The sequence below is a fragment of the Pogoniulus pusillus genome, chromosome 4, assembly GCF_015220805.1.
Source record: "Pogoniulus pusillus isolate bPogPus1 chromosome 4, bPogPus1.pri, whole genome shotgun sequence".
NCBI classification, from domain to species: Eukaryota; Metazoa; Chordata; class Aves; order Piciformes; family Lybiidae; genus Pogoniulus; species Pogoniulus pusillus.
Window position 1 is genome coordinate 18,576,999 of NC_087267.1, and position 13,976 is coordinate 18,590,974.

Genomic DNA, 13,976 nt, shown 5'->3' on the forward strand with positions numbered 1-13,976 from the left:
CACAAACAGAACCTTTATTGCAGCTAGAAGCAGTGCTTATATATAATGCCAATACTATGTGTATAATTCTGATAGGTTACATAGCAGAGTATGGGCTGTCCTCATGCCCTGCAAGCAAATCTGACTGACCACCCCCCCACTGAGTCCTCTCGCACAGCTACCTTTGCAGCTTCTCTGCCAACTCTTCGAGGTTGTTTTCCTTGAAGCTGCACTCCTTATCCACATCCTTCTCTGTGTCCTGATGTTACCCCTCTTGCTGTCTTATTTCAAATCACTCAGCGCTGCCCAAACCTCAACAAGGCAGCATCACTGCCTCCTCTGACATAGAACTGCTCACCCAACCCACTGCTTCCATCAAGTTTCTGCTCCTTTCCACCTCAGACCAAGCATATCCCTATATGGTTGAGAGTATCCTCTCTGATTGTGATTTTAAATAGCAGAGACATAAAAATATCTGGAATACTTTAAATGCTCAGTAGTATTTAGTTGCAAATGGCCAACTTTGGCTGCATACAGGAAAAGCTGGTGCCAGTTTGGCTGGAGCTCAGGGTTGCTAAAATCACTGGGTGGAGGGATCTGGCTTTGTCCGTTATCACAGCATCACAGTATCACAGTATCATCAGGGTTGGAAGAGACCTCACAGATCATCAAGTCCAACCCTTTACCACAGAGCTCAAGGCTAGACCATGGCACCAAGTGCCACGTCCAACCTTGCCTTGAAGTGCCCCAGGGACGGCGACTCCACCACATCCCCAGGCAGCCCATTCCAGTATCCAATGACCCTCTCAGTGAAGAACTTTCTCCTCACCTCAAGCCAGAGCAGTATCAGGAAGAGGGATATTTCTAAGCATGGTAGAGGCAGCCTAGGCAGATGTGGGTGCAAGGGAAGGCTCACTCTGACCAGGACTCCTCTTTTATTTTTTTCCTTTTTAATTCTGGTGGTAGCTTTTTCAAACAAACAGAGCTGGAAACTGCCCCAGAGAAGGCAAGACGAATATCAAAGAGCAACCCTCTTAGATAGAATGCAATATTGGTTTTTAGCACTCTTTATTTTGTTTGACTTCATTGTGCTTCTCTATTTTCCTCCCGCTTGGTTTGCCTGCCAAGGAGGATTTATTTTTATAGCCTTTCCTGAAAATGGAGAGCAAAGCAAACAATGTGAATAATGGCAGGATAATTCCCTGCTTTACAGGAGGTTCACATTTGGCTTCTTTTTTTGGTTCTCAGTCCCTTTGTGACGTTTCTCACATTAAGTCCCAAACTAGGTTCTCTGTCTTGCTCGTATTATGGATTTTGTATTATGGATTTTAATTTCCTGGAAAACTCTTCTATTCTCTTCTTAGGTTTCTTACCTTTTCTGTTGCCATCTATCTTATCTAAATCCTCCAGCCCTTTTCTAACAGTCTCATTTACCTTCAGCTAAAGCAGCCAAACATGTGATGTTGACTCATGCAGTTATCCATAGGGAATAAGCTGCTTTAAGGGTTGGGTTTTTTTGTTTCCCACCTTAGGCAAATTTAGGTCAGTCGCAAGCTAGTTTCAGTTTTGTTTCTACTTACTTTCCAGCCTAAAATCCTTGAGATCCCAACTGTTGATCTGTACAGTCTGTAAAAGGCCACTTGAAAACAAAAAACCATCGTTTCCATGGACTTTGAGCATGCCTGTGAGGATTGACTTTTGCTGTATGCATTGAGCCAAAAGTATAAGAAGATTCCCCTCAAAAACTGGGAAGAGTCTGCAGTCTCTGGTGAGAGAAACTACTTCTTTCCAAGAGGGAAAAATAAATCAAAGAAGAAAAAAAAAGAGGGTTTTTTTTTTGAGAGATAGAAAGGCTTAGAGTTTTGGCTGAGGGTTTTGTTTTGTCCTTTTCTTCTTTTTCTTATTTTCTTTTTCCTCTTCTTTCCTTTCCTTTTTCTCTCCTTTCTCCTTTCCTTCATTTTCTCTCCTTTCTCCTTTCCTTCATTTTCTCTCCTTTCTCCTTTCCTTTTCTCTTTTTCTCTCTTTTCTCCTTTCTCCTTTCCTTTTTTCTTTTTCTCTCTTTTCTCCTTTCTCCTTTTCTTTCCAATCAGAAACAACATAAGCATTTGCCCATTCTGAGATGAAAGATCTAAAGCAATTTGAATATTTAATAGGTTCTTGCCTTGCAGGTTTGAAATAGCCAAGAATAACACGTCCAGGTCGTTCTACCTAAAGGAGGTTTTCCTGGCCGTGAGATCTAGACACTGGGTCCTTCTACCGAAGAAGGTGGGAGGAGAAGAAAAAAGCCACAAACTGCTCCAAGAAGGCAGACAGATGCACCCAGCATCGGCCAGGCTTCAGGAATGAGTAATGAATTAAAGGCGATTTTGGCTGGAAGCCTGTGCAAGCTGGGCACAGCAGGGGACCGACTCCAGGTGGGTCAGCAGTGCCTCCACGCATCATCTGTTAACAAATCCCCCATCAGTTTTTGATATCAAAGGGCACTTCCAAGAGGGCTAAGGGCTTTCTGCCTGCTCAGGCCTACAGTGTCAGAGCAATGGGGTGCTCGCAGCAGCGAGGAGCAGAGAAATCGCATTCCGGGGTGGAAGTGGTTAGAGCTGAGGCGAGATGCCCTGGCCAGCAGTGCGCCTGAAGCACTGTCCCTGGAGAGGTGGAGGTGAGGACTGTTGAGACCAGCAGCCTTGCGGCGGGGTGCGGTGCTTGCGGCGGGGTGCGGTTCTTGCGGCGGGGTGCGGTGCTGGCAGCTCCCCCTGCGCTGCCCGGGCGGGCAGGGAAAAGGCGTCGGGCAGCGACACCCGGTGGCGGCGGCGGCGGCCTGGGACGGTGGCTTGGGACAGGTGTCTAATTTAGACTCCCACGCCGGGCAGGGATAAGGAATGATTGTGATGATGAGGGCACTGCTGGAGCGCAGCGCCATGAACGGGGCGTAAAGGTCATTGGCTGTCCTGCCTGAGGTGACCGAGCTGACGCCTGTGAGTGCAGAGCAGAGCCTGGGCTTTAGAGCAGGCTGAGGAACAGGAGAAGGACCAGGTTTCATTCCTGCCACTATAGCTATGCAAGGGAGAGGGACCCTGCACAAACGTGTGCTCAGAGTGAAGGTCTGTTTCTGAGCGGCGCTGCTACCCTTGCTTGCTTGGTTTAGAAGCAAAAGGATTTCTACTTGGAGTTACCAAATTAGGCAGCCTTTGCCAAAAGAGCTTTGCCTCTGCTTACTGCATACTGCGATGGACTGAGTGGTGGGAGGCAGGGGAGAGCTTTTGGTCTCAGAGAGGCTGCTGTCCTCCCCTTTTAAACCTCGGGCTTTGCTCTGCTCTTTCATGGGGCTCAGTGCTGGTGCTCCAGGCCAGCTCTAATGTCTGACACCAGGGAAAGAGCCACAGTGGAAGGCCTTGCCAGGAGCCCTCCTCACCTTCCTGGGGCATTGCATCTCAGCTCAGACCTCCATCCCTGGTCTTGCGGCTCTGCTTGTGCCTGGCTACGTGCCTGCCAATCCAGCACCCCAGCCCCCAGGATTTGCCTCACACTTGCTTCTTCATCCCACAGGTCTCTGGGAATCAGAAGACTCCTGTCTGAGTTTGGTTAGGATCCTGGAACCTGCTCTCCTCGCTTTGCACAGGTATCATGGGGCTTCTCTCTGCCCATGAGGATGCTGCTTTGGGCTGCCTGCTGTCAGTCTCAGCTCCCAGCACCCTATGCCCTATGATGCAGCCCAATCTGGAGGCTCACAGGCACTCTCTTGATATTCAAGTTATGCCCTGTGCCTGTCAGTAGTAAAGCGACTCTGGGATGTATTTATTTTGGTACACTGGGTGAGGAAAACCCACATCCTTTTATTTTTCTTCTTATTTACAGTCACTTCTAGTCCAGTTCCTGACTGGCAGCTCAGCACAGTTCAGTTGGTCTAAGGTAAAGACACTCTTTCCAGTCTTCCACTGCCCTGTCCTTAAGCCAGTTCGATGTAGGATGCTGTAAGCTGTGATCTGCCCAGAGTAACAAGGGTATGCTCTAGAGCTTGGGAAGTCTGCCTTGCCCTTTTTTCTCTCAGCCTTTTCAGTAAGATAATAAATAGAGCTTGCTTTAGAGCCACTGGGCCAAAAATCCCTCTAAGCAAGTTTTTATCAATCCCTTTATTTTATATAAGAAAGAAACCTAAACCACAAAGTGTTTACATTCCTGGATTAGTGCTGAAATATGAGATAGCCTTGGCTAAGAAAAAAATCATATACAGCTGTCTCTGGAAACTATTTTCACACTTGAATTATCATTATGTTATGCCTTTGGCATCAACTGTGGAGAATAAAGGCCAATATCTAATAAACTCAAAGACTCTTTTAAGGGAATGAGCTAGTACAAACCAGCCACTGTTGTACCTCCTTCAGGACAATGTTGTGATACAACTGACCATACCCTTGACAACTCTGGGAACTTGTGGTGGAGCAGCTATGCCCTGTATTGAACTCATGGCTCATTCCAGGTGTGCTCAAAGCCACACACAAGAGTGAGATTCAGCTTGGGAAGGGCTACTGCAAACCCTATAGGCCTGCGTGGAAATCAAGTGGCACACAGATCCTTCACCAGATGGGTGAATTTATTCCTTCAGCAGTTTTGTGGTTCTGCCAAACCAGAACATCACTACACACATGTGGGGATGCACATATTGTACCATACCAGTGCTGCCACAAAGCTCCCACCCACCAGGGAGCATTTTCCTGATGTCACTGAGCTGTTTCAGATGCTTGCATTATCTGCAACTCTCTATTCCACATCTACGTTATGTGGTCAGCAGGTTGAGGGAGGTGATTCTCTCTCTCTGCTCTGGTGAGATCCCTGCACTGAGTCCCCAGTACAGGAAAGACATGGACCTGTTGGAGTGGGTCCTGGCCTGCATCAGGAACAGTGTGGCCGATAGGACAAGGGAGGTTATTCTTCTCCTGTACTCAGCACTGGTCAGGCCACACCTTGAGTGCTGTGTCCAGTTCTGGGCTCCTCAATTCAAGAGAGATGTTGAGGTGCTGGAACGTGTCCAGAGAAGGGCAACAAAGCTGGTGAGGGGCCTGGAACACAAACCCTATGAGGAGAGGCTGAGGGAGCTGGGGGTGTGCAGCCTGGAAAAGAGGAGGCTCAGGGGTGACCTCATTGCTGTCTACAGCTACCTGAAGGGACACTGTAGCCAGGTGGGGGTGACCTCTTCTGCCAGGCAACCAGCAACAGCACAAGGTGACACAGTCTCAAGTTGTGCCAGGGGAGGTCTAGGCTGGATGTTAGGAGGAAGTTGTTGGCAGAGAAAGTGATTGGCATTGGAATGGGCTGCCCAGGGAGGTGGTGGAGGCACCGTCCCTGGAGGACATAAAAAAAATCCTGGCTGGGGCACTTGGTGCCATGGTCTAGTTGATTGGCCAGGACTGGGTGCTAGGTTGGACTGGATGATCTTGGAGTTCTCTTCCAACCTGGTTGATTCTATGATTCTAAGAAGGGTCACAAAAATGGTCAGAGAGCTGGAAGACCTCTCCTGCAAAGAAGGGTTGAGAGAGTTTGGGAGGTCTTATTGTGGCCTTTCAATATATAGGGGGAGCTTGTGAGAAAGATGGAGAGAGTCTTTTCACCAGGGCTTGTAGTGACAGCAGAGGAAACAATGTTTTTTAATTGAAAAAGGGTAGATTAGACTGGGCATAAGGAAGACATTTGTTACAGTGAGGATGGTGGGACACTGGAACTGCCAGAAGTTGTCAGTGTCCCATCATTGGAAGTGGTCAGGCTTGGTGGTGCTTTGAGTAACCTCTTCTAGTGCAAGGTGTCCCTGCCTGTGGGTGGTGGATTTGCTCCTTCCAACCCAAACCGTTCTGTGATTCTGCTGAGCAGATAATTACTTCAGGAGCATTGAAGGAATTTCAGTAACTTTTTCTGTGTGTTCCTCACATATGTAGATTAAAGCATTTGCCTAGATGTTTAGCTGAGATGGATGTGCAGTTACCACAGCTCTGCTGGCAGAGGCAAACTCACTGGCTGGTGCATCCCTCAGCCCAAGGGAAAGTTGTAGGTCCTCCTGCAGGGTGGTGCGACTCTGGCATAGGCGAGGTTGTGGATGCCTCCTCCCTGGGGCTGTTCAAGGCCAGATTGGATGAGGCTTTGAGCACCTGAGACCAGCTGAGAGATGTTACTGCCCATGGTGGAGAGGTTGGAGTAGATGAGCTCTGAGGTCCCTTCCAACCCAAGCCATTCTAGGATTCTGTGACTGACATTTGAAGCAGTATGAGTATGTCTTTGTGTGTATGCATAGGGTTTTTTCTCTTTCTTCTTTGCAGAATGGGGAACTTTGATGAGTTTCAGGTAGAAAATTTGTACAGCAGCATTCATACACACTTGACTCACTGCAGCTAGTAGCTTTAAAGGCAAAAAAATGTTTATGAGTGGAAAGCATGAGACTGGAAACCACAAGCTGAATGAAACCATATGAATGAAGGGGCTCAGAGGCTGCCACAGTAACAGACAGTTACAGTCTGTGTTGGTTGCTTATTCTCACAGGCCAAATGGGACACATTTTTTGATTGAGATTGCCCCAGAAGGGTGATATTTTAGCAACATTTCCAGTCAGAGAAAAAACACTGTATCAGAACAAAAAACGTCTCAAAATGAGATGAACTACTGTGCTTTGCACAGCTAGTAGAGGGTGGGAAAAGCCTTGGTGGGTAACACAGATGGCAGATCTATAAGCCTCAATAATTAGAACTTTAAAAAAGTTATCATTTTGCTTCAAATTAGGATAAGAATTTTCAAAGGAATACGTAGAATAAAATTCTTGGCTTCCTGAGGAAGAAGCATGGGGTTTGAATTTTGGGAGATCCATTCTGTGCAGTCCTTTGGGGTTTACTACCTTTTTTTTTTTAAACATTAACAATAAAAGCTGCTTTTCCCATTTAAGTTAAAACCAACCATCTGTGTGTGTAAGGGTCCTTTCCTCTGAGACAGAGATATTGGCTTTCCAATCTTCCTATTTCTTTGGCATTTGTTAGTCTATAAATCATAAGACTTAGCACCCCTCTAGTGCTGTAAATATCTCCAAGTCCCTGATACCATGAGAGCCTTCATTTTGGAAATTAATTTAAGTGGGTGAATCACTGAGCTTGGGCAGAAAACAGCAGGGTCTCCTGAAAATCTAAGTAGGACTGAGGCTCAAGATGCAGTCCCTCCTGGTAATTCTGTTGTCCTCTACACTTTTCTCTGGCTGGGAACACCACTGCAGCTGATGGCAAGGAAGAGCCTACATGTGTGACATCTGGAATCTCTGATTGCTTGAGAGGAGAAAAGGAAGCCTTTACTGAACATTATACCTTGCTTTACTGTCCTTTGGAAGCTCTTTGTGAGGACTATTTAATGACATTATTTACCTAGATACAGGCACAGCAGACTTAGAATGGTAGAATCAACTAGGTTGGAAGAGACCTCCAAGATCATTCAGTCCAACCTATCACCCAGCCCCCTCCAATCAACTAGACCATGGCACTTGTAGTACCTCATTCCTCATAACAGGTGGTAAGGGCTTTCCCACTAAAGTTATTCCAGATTTGCTGGATACCTGAGAAAATCTTTGAAGGGGAATATGGGACTGAAATTAAATGCCTTTTCCCCCCCAAACACAATAAACAGAATCACAGAATGGCAAGGGTTGGAAGGAACCTCTGGGGCTCATCTAGTCCAACCCACCTGCTAAAGCAGAGTGGTTTGCACAGGAATGCATCCAGGTGGGTTTCAAAAGACTCCAGAGAAAGAGACTCCACAACCTCTCTGAGCAGCCTGCTCCAGGACTCTGTCACCCTCAAAGTAAAGAATTTTACCCTCACATGCAGATGGAACCTCCTGTCTTCAAGTTTGTGCCTGCTGCCCTGTGTCATGTTGATGGGCACCACTTATAAGAGACTGGCCTCATCATCTTGACACCTGCCCTTTGGAAGCTGATAAGATAAAGATATTTCTAGTTGTTTGATTTCATCTCTTTGGATGAAGGTATGCTCAGGCACGTTTTCAATTACACTAATGCATAACTGCCTTGCTTAGTGTTGCTTTGCTTCACAGGAGCTTTAGCTTAGGTCAAATTCTGTACCCTGTGTTTGGTTCCCCAGGCAACAGCCTTTCCTCTCTGGCTGAGGTGTTTGGGAGACACGTGGGAACTGCATGGAGCAATGCTTAGCAATGCAGAAATGCACTTCAGTAAAACACTTACCTTTGCCTTGACCCAAAATACTTCATTCATTGAGAAATTCTCTTCATCCCAAGCTGGGAGAAAGCAAGATACTGAAATAGAAGGATTTCCCACAACTGTTTTTCAGTTGTCCCAATTCCTGTTTTATGCCCAAAGGTGCTGGACCTTGCTGCTTCTGCCTTTTTTTGTTTTTGTTCTGGTCCAACATTAATTACATTTCATCTTCAGGGTGAAGAGGGAGAGGGACTCTGGAGATCAAAGGGCTTTTTGTGAGAAAGGATGTTGGCTGTTTACATTTCTAAGTGTTCGAGACACTGAGTCTCACTTTCAGAAGTAAGTCACAGCCTGCAGTGCCCAACAAACTGAAAACAGAAATTAGGTTCCTAATTAGTTATTAGGAGAAGACTTCCTAATTGACTTAATTAGTAGAATATCAGGTGTTAGCCAATTCTCTGCTGAAGCCTCAAACCTCTTGATAGATATAGCTGGAACTATTTGAATTTCAAAGTGACTTTCAAGTTATTTTAAACAGAAATTTGTGTGTCTACATGTGAGGAGAGCATTATATTGTCATTTTTTTAACAAGTGCCAGCTTCCAAGACTTCCAGGTGGGAGTTAAACAGTTTTGGTGGGGTTTTGTTTTCCTAAGAGGTGGTAAAAAAAACCAAACAACCAAACCAACCAAAACCCAATCATAGAATCATAGAATCAACCAGGTTGGAAGAGACCTCTAAGATCATCCAGTCCAACCTAGCACCCAGCCCTGTCCAATCAACCAGACCATGGCACTAAGTGCCTCAGCCAGTCTTTTCTTGAACACCTCCAGGCACAGCGACTCCACCACCTCCCTGGGCAGCCCATTCCAATGCCAGTCACTCTCTCAGCCAACAACTTCCTCCTAACATCCAGCCTATACTTCCCCCAGCACAACTTGAGACTGTGTCCCCTTGTTCTGTTGCTGCTTGCCTGGCAGAAGAGACCAACCCCACCTGGCTACAACCTCCCTTCGGGTAGTTGTAGTCAGCAAATGACATGCAAGGCATGCAACAAGTTTTCCTCACTGAATAGAGATGCTAAAAAAGTTGAAGAGATTTTCTGAAAGCTGCTTGGGATTAGGTTTATCGTGGATCTTTTATATATTTTTGGGTTTAATCTTATAGAATCATAGAATCAATCAGGCTGGAAGAGATCTCCAAGATCATCCAGTCCAACCTAGCACCCAGCCCTATCCAATCAACTAGGCCATGGCACTAAGTGCCTCATCCAGGCTTTTTTATGGTGGATTCTTTAGATTAAAAGAAAATAAAATCTTGATATTATCTTTAAGGTGAATTCTTTAGATTAAAAGAAATCTTGAGATGAGCTTTATAGTGGATTCGTTAGATATAAAAAATTGAGGTTATCTTTACGGTGGATTCTTTAGAGTAAAAAAAAATCTTGATATTAGCTTTGTGGTGAATTCTATAGCTTAAAAAAGATATTGAGATTATCTTTAAGGTGGATTATTTAGATTAAAAGAAATCTTGAGATTAACTTTATGGTGGATTCTATAGATTAAAAAAAATGAGATTATCTTATTGGTGGATTCTTTAGATTAAAAGCAATCTTGAGATTAACTTTATGGTGGATTCTATAGATTAAAAAATTAGATTATTTTATTGGTGGATTCTTTAGATTAAAAGCAATCTTGAGATTAGCTTTATGGTGGATTCTTTAGGTTAATAAAATCTTGAAATGAGCTTTATGGTGGATTCTTTAGATTAAAAGAAATCTTGAGATTAACTTTATGGTGGATTCTATAGACTAAAAAATTGAGATTATTTTATTGGTGGATTCTTTAGATTAAAAACAATCTTGAGATGAGCTTTATGGTGGATTCTTTAGACTAAAAGAAATCTTGATATTATCTTTATGGTGGATTCTTTAGATTAAAAAAATATTGAGATTATTTTAATGGTGAATTCTTTAGATTAAAAGAAATCTTGAGATGAGCTTTATGGTGGATTCTTTAGATCAAAAGAAATATTGAGATTAGTTTTATGGTGGATTCTTTAGATTAAAAAAATCTTGATATTAGCTTTATAGTGGATTCTATAGATTAAAAAAATCTTGCTATTAGCTTTATAGTGGATTCTTTAGATTAATAATAATAATAATAATAATAAAAAATCCATCTAGTTTTTTTTTTTTTTTAAACCTTGCATTTATGGCTGAAGCAATTTATCCTCAATCCAGTTCACACAGAATTAACCAGGCTGGAAAAGACCTCTTGGATCATCAAGTCCAACCTATGACCTAACCCTTCTAATTAATTAAATTACAGCACTAAGTGTCTCATCCAGCCTCCTCTTTCACTCTTCCAGGGATGGGGATTGCACCACCTCCCCAGGCAGTCCATTCCAATGCCAGTCACTCTTTCCATGAAGAATTTCTTCCCAACATCCAGCATAAACCTGCCCTGGCACAGCTTACAATCATAGAATCAGTCAGGGTTGGAAGAGACCAAAAGGATCATCTAGTCCATCTAGTTCAGTCTAGCTTTGGATATTAAAGAAATAAAGTTCAAAGATTCACTGTTAAATAATTAAAATTCACTTCTTTGGATCAAGGCTGTCTACAATTTGTCAGTAAGAACAATGATATTAACCAAGTCAGGCTGCTACCAGTTTTCATACCAATCATTTATGTACAAGTAATAGCATGTTGAATGCTGTCCACACACTTGTCCTTTCCTGAAAATCTTGTAGCTACTGGCAGAGAAAAAAGGATTTTATTTACTGAAAGCTAAATAGCCCCTTCAAACATCTGCATGCTGTTAAACAACCCAGCAAATAATAATGTCTATAAAAATAAAGTAATGAGCTGTAGTTTCCTCCATACCTGGCTTTAAAGACACAGGCCCCCTTCCCCACAGTCTCTGAGCCTTTTGTTTTTAAAGATGAGCATCACTCTGAAGCTAGCAGCAGATTTATTTTCATGCTTGTATCACAGCAGAGAAAAAGGAGCAGCTTGCTGCTAGTTCTTATCTGGACTGCAGTCACTGCAGCCTGGCTGAAATCTTCTATTGCATTTCTTCTCAGGAGGAGGAACAGCACCAAACACAGCCCCAACTGCTGCTTTCACGCTGCACCAACAGACATTTCTGTGCCAGTAGGGTTGATAGCAGTGGTTTCCTAACGACAGCATTTCCCCTGCTGTCTTCTGTGTCTTGCCTTGTAAAACTTCTGTAATAGTGAGATGGATCCTTGTGTGCCCTTGTGACCAAGAAGGCCAATGGCACCCTGAGCTGGATTAGAAGAGTGGTGGTGAGCAGGTTCTCCTCCACCTCTACTCTGCCCTGGTGAGGCTGCATCTGGAATATTGTGTCCAGTTCTGGACTCCTCAGTTCAAGAAGGACCTCAGAGAACTGTTTGAGAGAGTCCAGCACAGAGCCACAAAGACAATGAAGGCAGTAGAACATCTCCCTGTGAGGACAGGCTGAGGGAGCTGGGGCTCTTTAGCTTGGAGCAGAGGAGCCTAAAGGCTGCCCTCATTCATGTGGATAAAGATGTGCAGGGCAGTGTGGGGAAGACAGACCCAGGCTCTGCTCAGGGATGTCCAATGACAGGACAAGGGGCAATGGGGGCAAGCTGGAGCAGAGGAGGTGCCACGAGAAAAGAAGGGACAACTTTTTTTCCTGTGAAGGTGTCAGAGCCCTGGAGCAGGCTGCCCAGAGAGGCTGTGGAGTCTCCTTCTGTGGAGACATTTCAAACCCACCTGGATGTGTTCTTGTGTGACCTGCCCTGGGTGCTCCTGCTCTGGCAGGGGGATTGGACTGGATGATGTCTGAAGGTCCCTTCCAGCTCCTAACATTCTGAATCACAATTCATCCCATTTGTGGCAGAAAGTAAGATCATATGTGAGACCTGGGATGACAGAAGGAAGCAAGAACAGGGTTGATCACCACGTGAAAGAGGAGAGCTGCTGGAAGCTGCAGGAGTGCTGGTCCTGATCACAGTCCAAGGGCTACATGACAATTAGCATCTTTTACTATTTATAAGATAACATGTACAATAATTTGACAAGTAACAATTTATTTTCTCAATCTCTGCCTAAGCATCCTGGACATTAATGAACCATTATATTTCTCATCTTTTTCTCATTGGAGAACTGGCTGAAAACCTCCCCTCCTTCCCCAACAGACAGCCCAGCTCTAGCACTGCTGGGCTTTGCAAATCTCTGTCAAAGAGAACAAGGCAGTCAAATTCTGAATGGGATGGAACTTAACTGATTTTTTCTTATTATTCTTTATTTTGTCCTAAAGCTGGTGTAGTTATCTCCAGAGGACTTGAAGGGAGGCTGTAGCCAGTTGGGGTTGGTCTCTTCTACCAGGCAACCAGCAACAGAAGAAGGAGACACAGGCTCAAGTTGTGCCAGGGGAGGTCTAGGCTAGACATTAGGAGGAAATTCTTCACAGAGAGAGTGATTGGCATTGGAATGGGCTGCCCAGGGAGGTGGTGGAGTCACCATCCCTGGAGGTGTTGAAGAAAAGCCTGGCTGAGGCACTTAGTGCCATGGTCTAGTTGATTGGATAGGGCTGGGTGCTAGGTTAGAGTGGATGATCTTGGAGATCAGGAACTGGAGAGAATCTGGGAAGGTGAGAGGGTGAAATTCCCTCATGCAGGGAATTTGAAGGTAGAATTGTCCACAAAGCAGATCTGGCTCACTAAGGAGATTTGATTATTTGTAAAGAGAAGTTCTAAAGAACTTGAGGATACCTTGTTCCACTGTGGAGGAAGACAGGTGTCCCAGTGAGTTCTTTGGGACCAGGGAACGCTCTCACACATGAGTACCTCCCTCTGGGTACAGTTTCAATACTTTATTATACCTTAAACACTAAAACCATCACGAGAAAGGTATATACACAATACCTGTGGCTCACCCGCTACAGCCACAGGGAGAAACTACAGTGCTGAATAAGACATGACAAACAATCCCAAGTAGTTCTATTGATCAGAGGGCAGGCTATACTTGCCTTATTCCCTTGGCCAGCAGAGCTCCCGAGCTGTGTAGCTAGCAGAGCTGATCAACTGCCATCTCAGAAGGTAGGCATCCCCAGTGGGAACTGCACCAGCATGGTGATCACACTGGTGCCGCTCCAACTCACCTACCCATGCTCTTGGTTTAGATGTGAGGTGTGTCCAGTGCATGCCAGAATTCTGAACCAAGGAGAACCAAACTCCTCCTTTATTTTGGAATACCATCTTTCCCTGCTGCTCATGCAAGCCCTGCTTCACCTGGATCTTATCTTTAGTAACTTAGTGATTATCGGCTTGGTGTGACTTCTGGTCACGTGCAAAGCAGCTCTTCCCTCTTACAACAGGGAATTCTACAGGACACATTTTATGCTCTGACAAGAGGACTTACAAAAGCATTTTTTAAGTACCTGGCACAAAACCCAGCATGAGATAAACCAATAAGGAAATGGTTGTTTATATGTGGGGGGGGGGAGAGGGTGATGGAGATATCATAGAATCATAGAATCAACCAGGTTGGAAGAGACCTCCAAGATCATCCACTCCAACCTATCACCCAGACCTATCCAGTCAACTAGACCATGGCACAAAGTGCCTCATCCAGGCTTTGCTTGAACACCTCCTGGGATGGCAACTCCACCACCTCCCTGGGCAGCCCATTCCAATGCCAATCACTGTCTCTGCCAACAACTTCCTCCTAACATCCAGCCTATACCTCCCCTGGCACAACTTGAGACTGTGTCCCCTTGTTCTGTTGCTGGTTGCCTGGGAGAAGAGGCCACCCC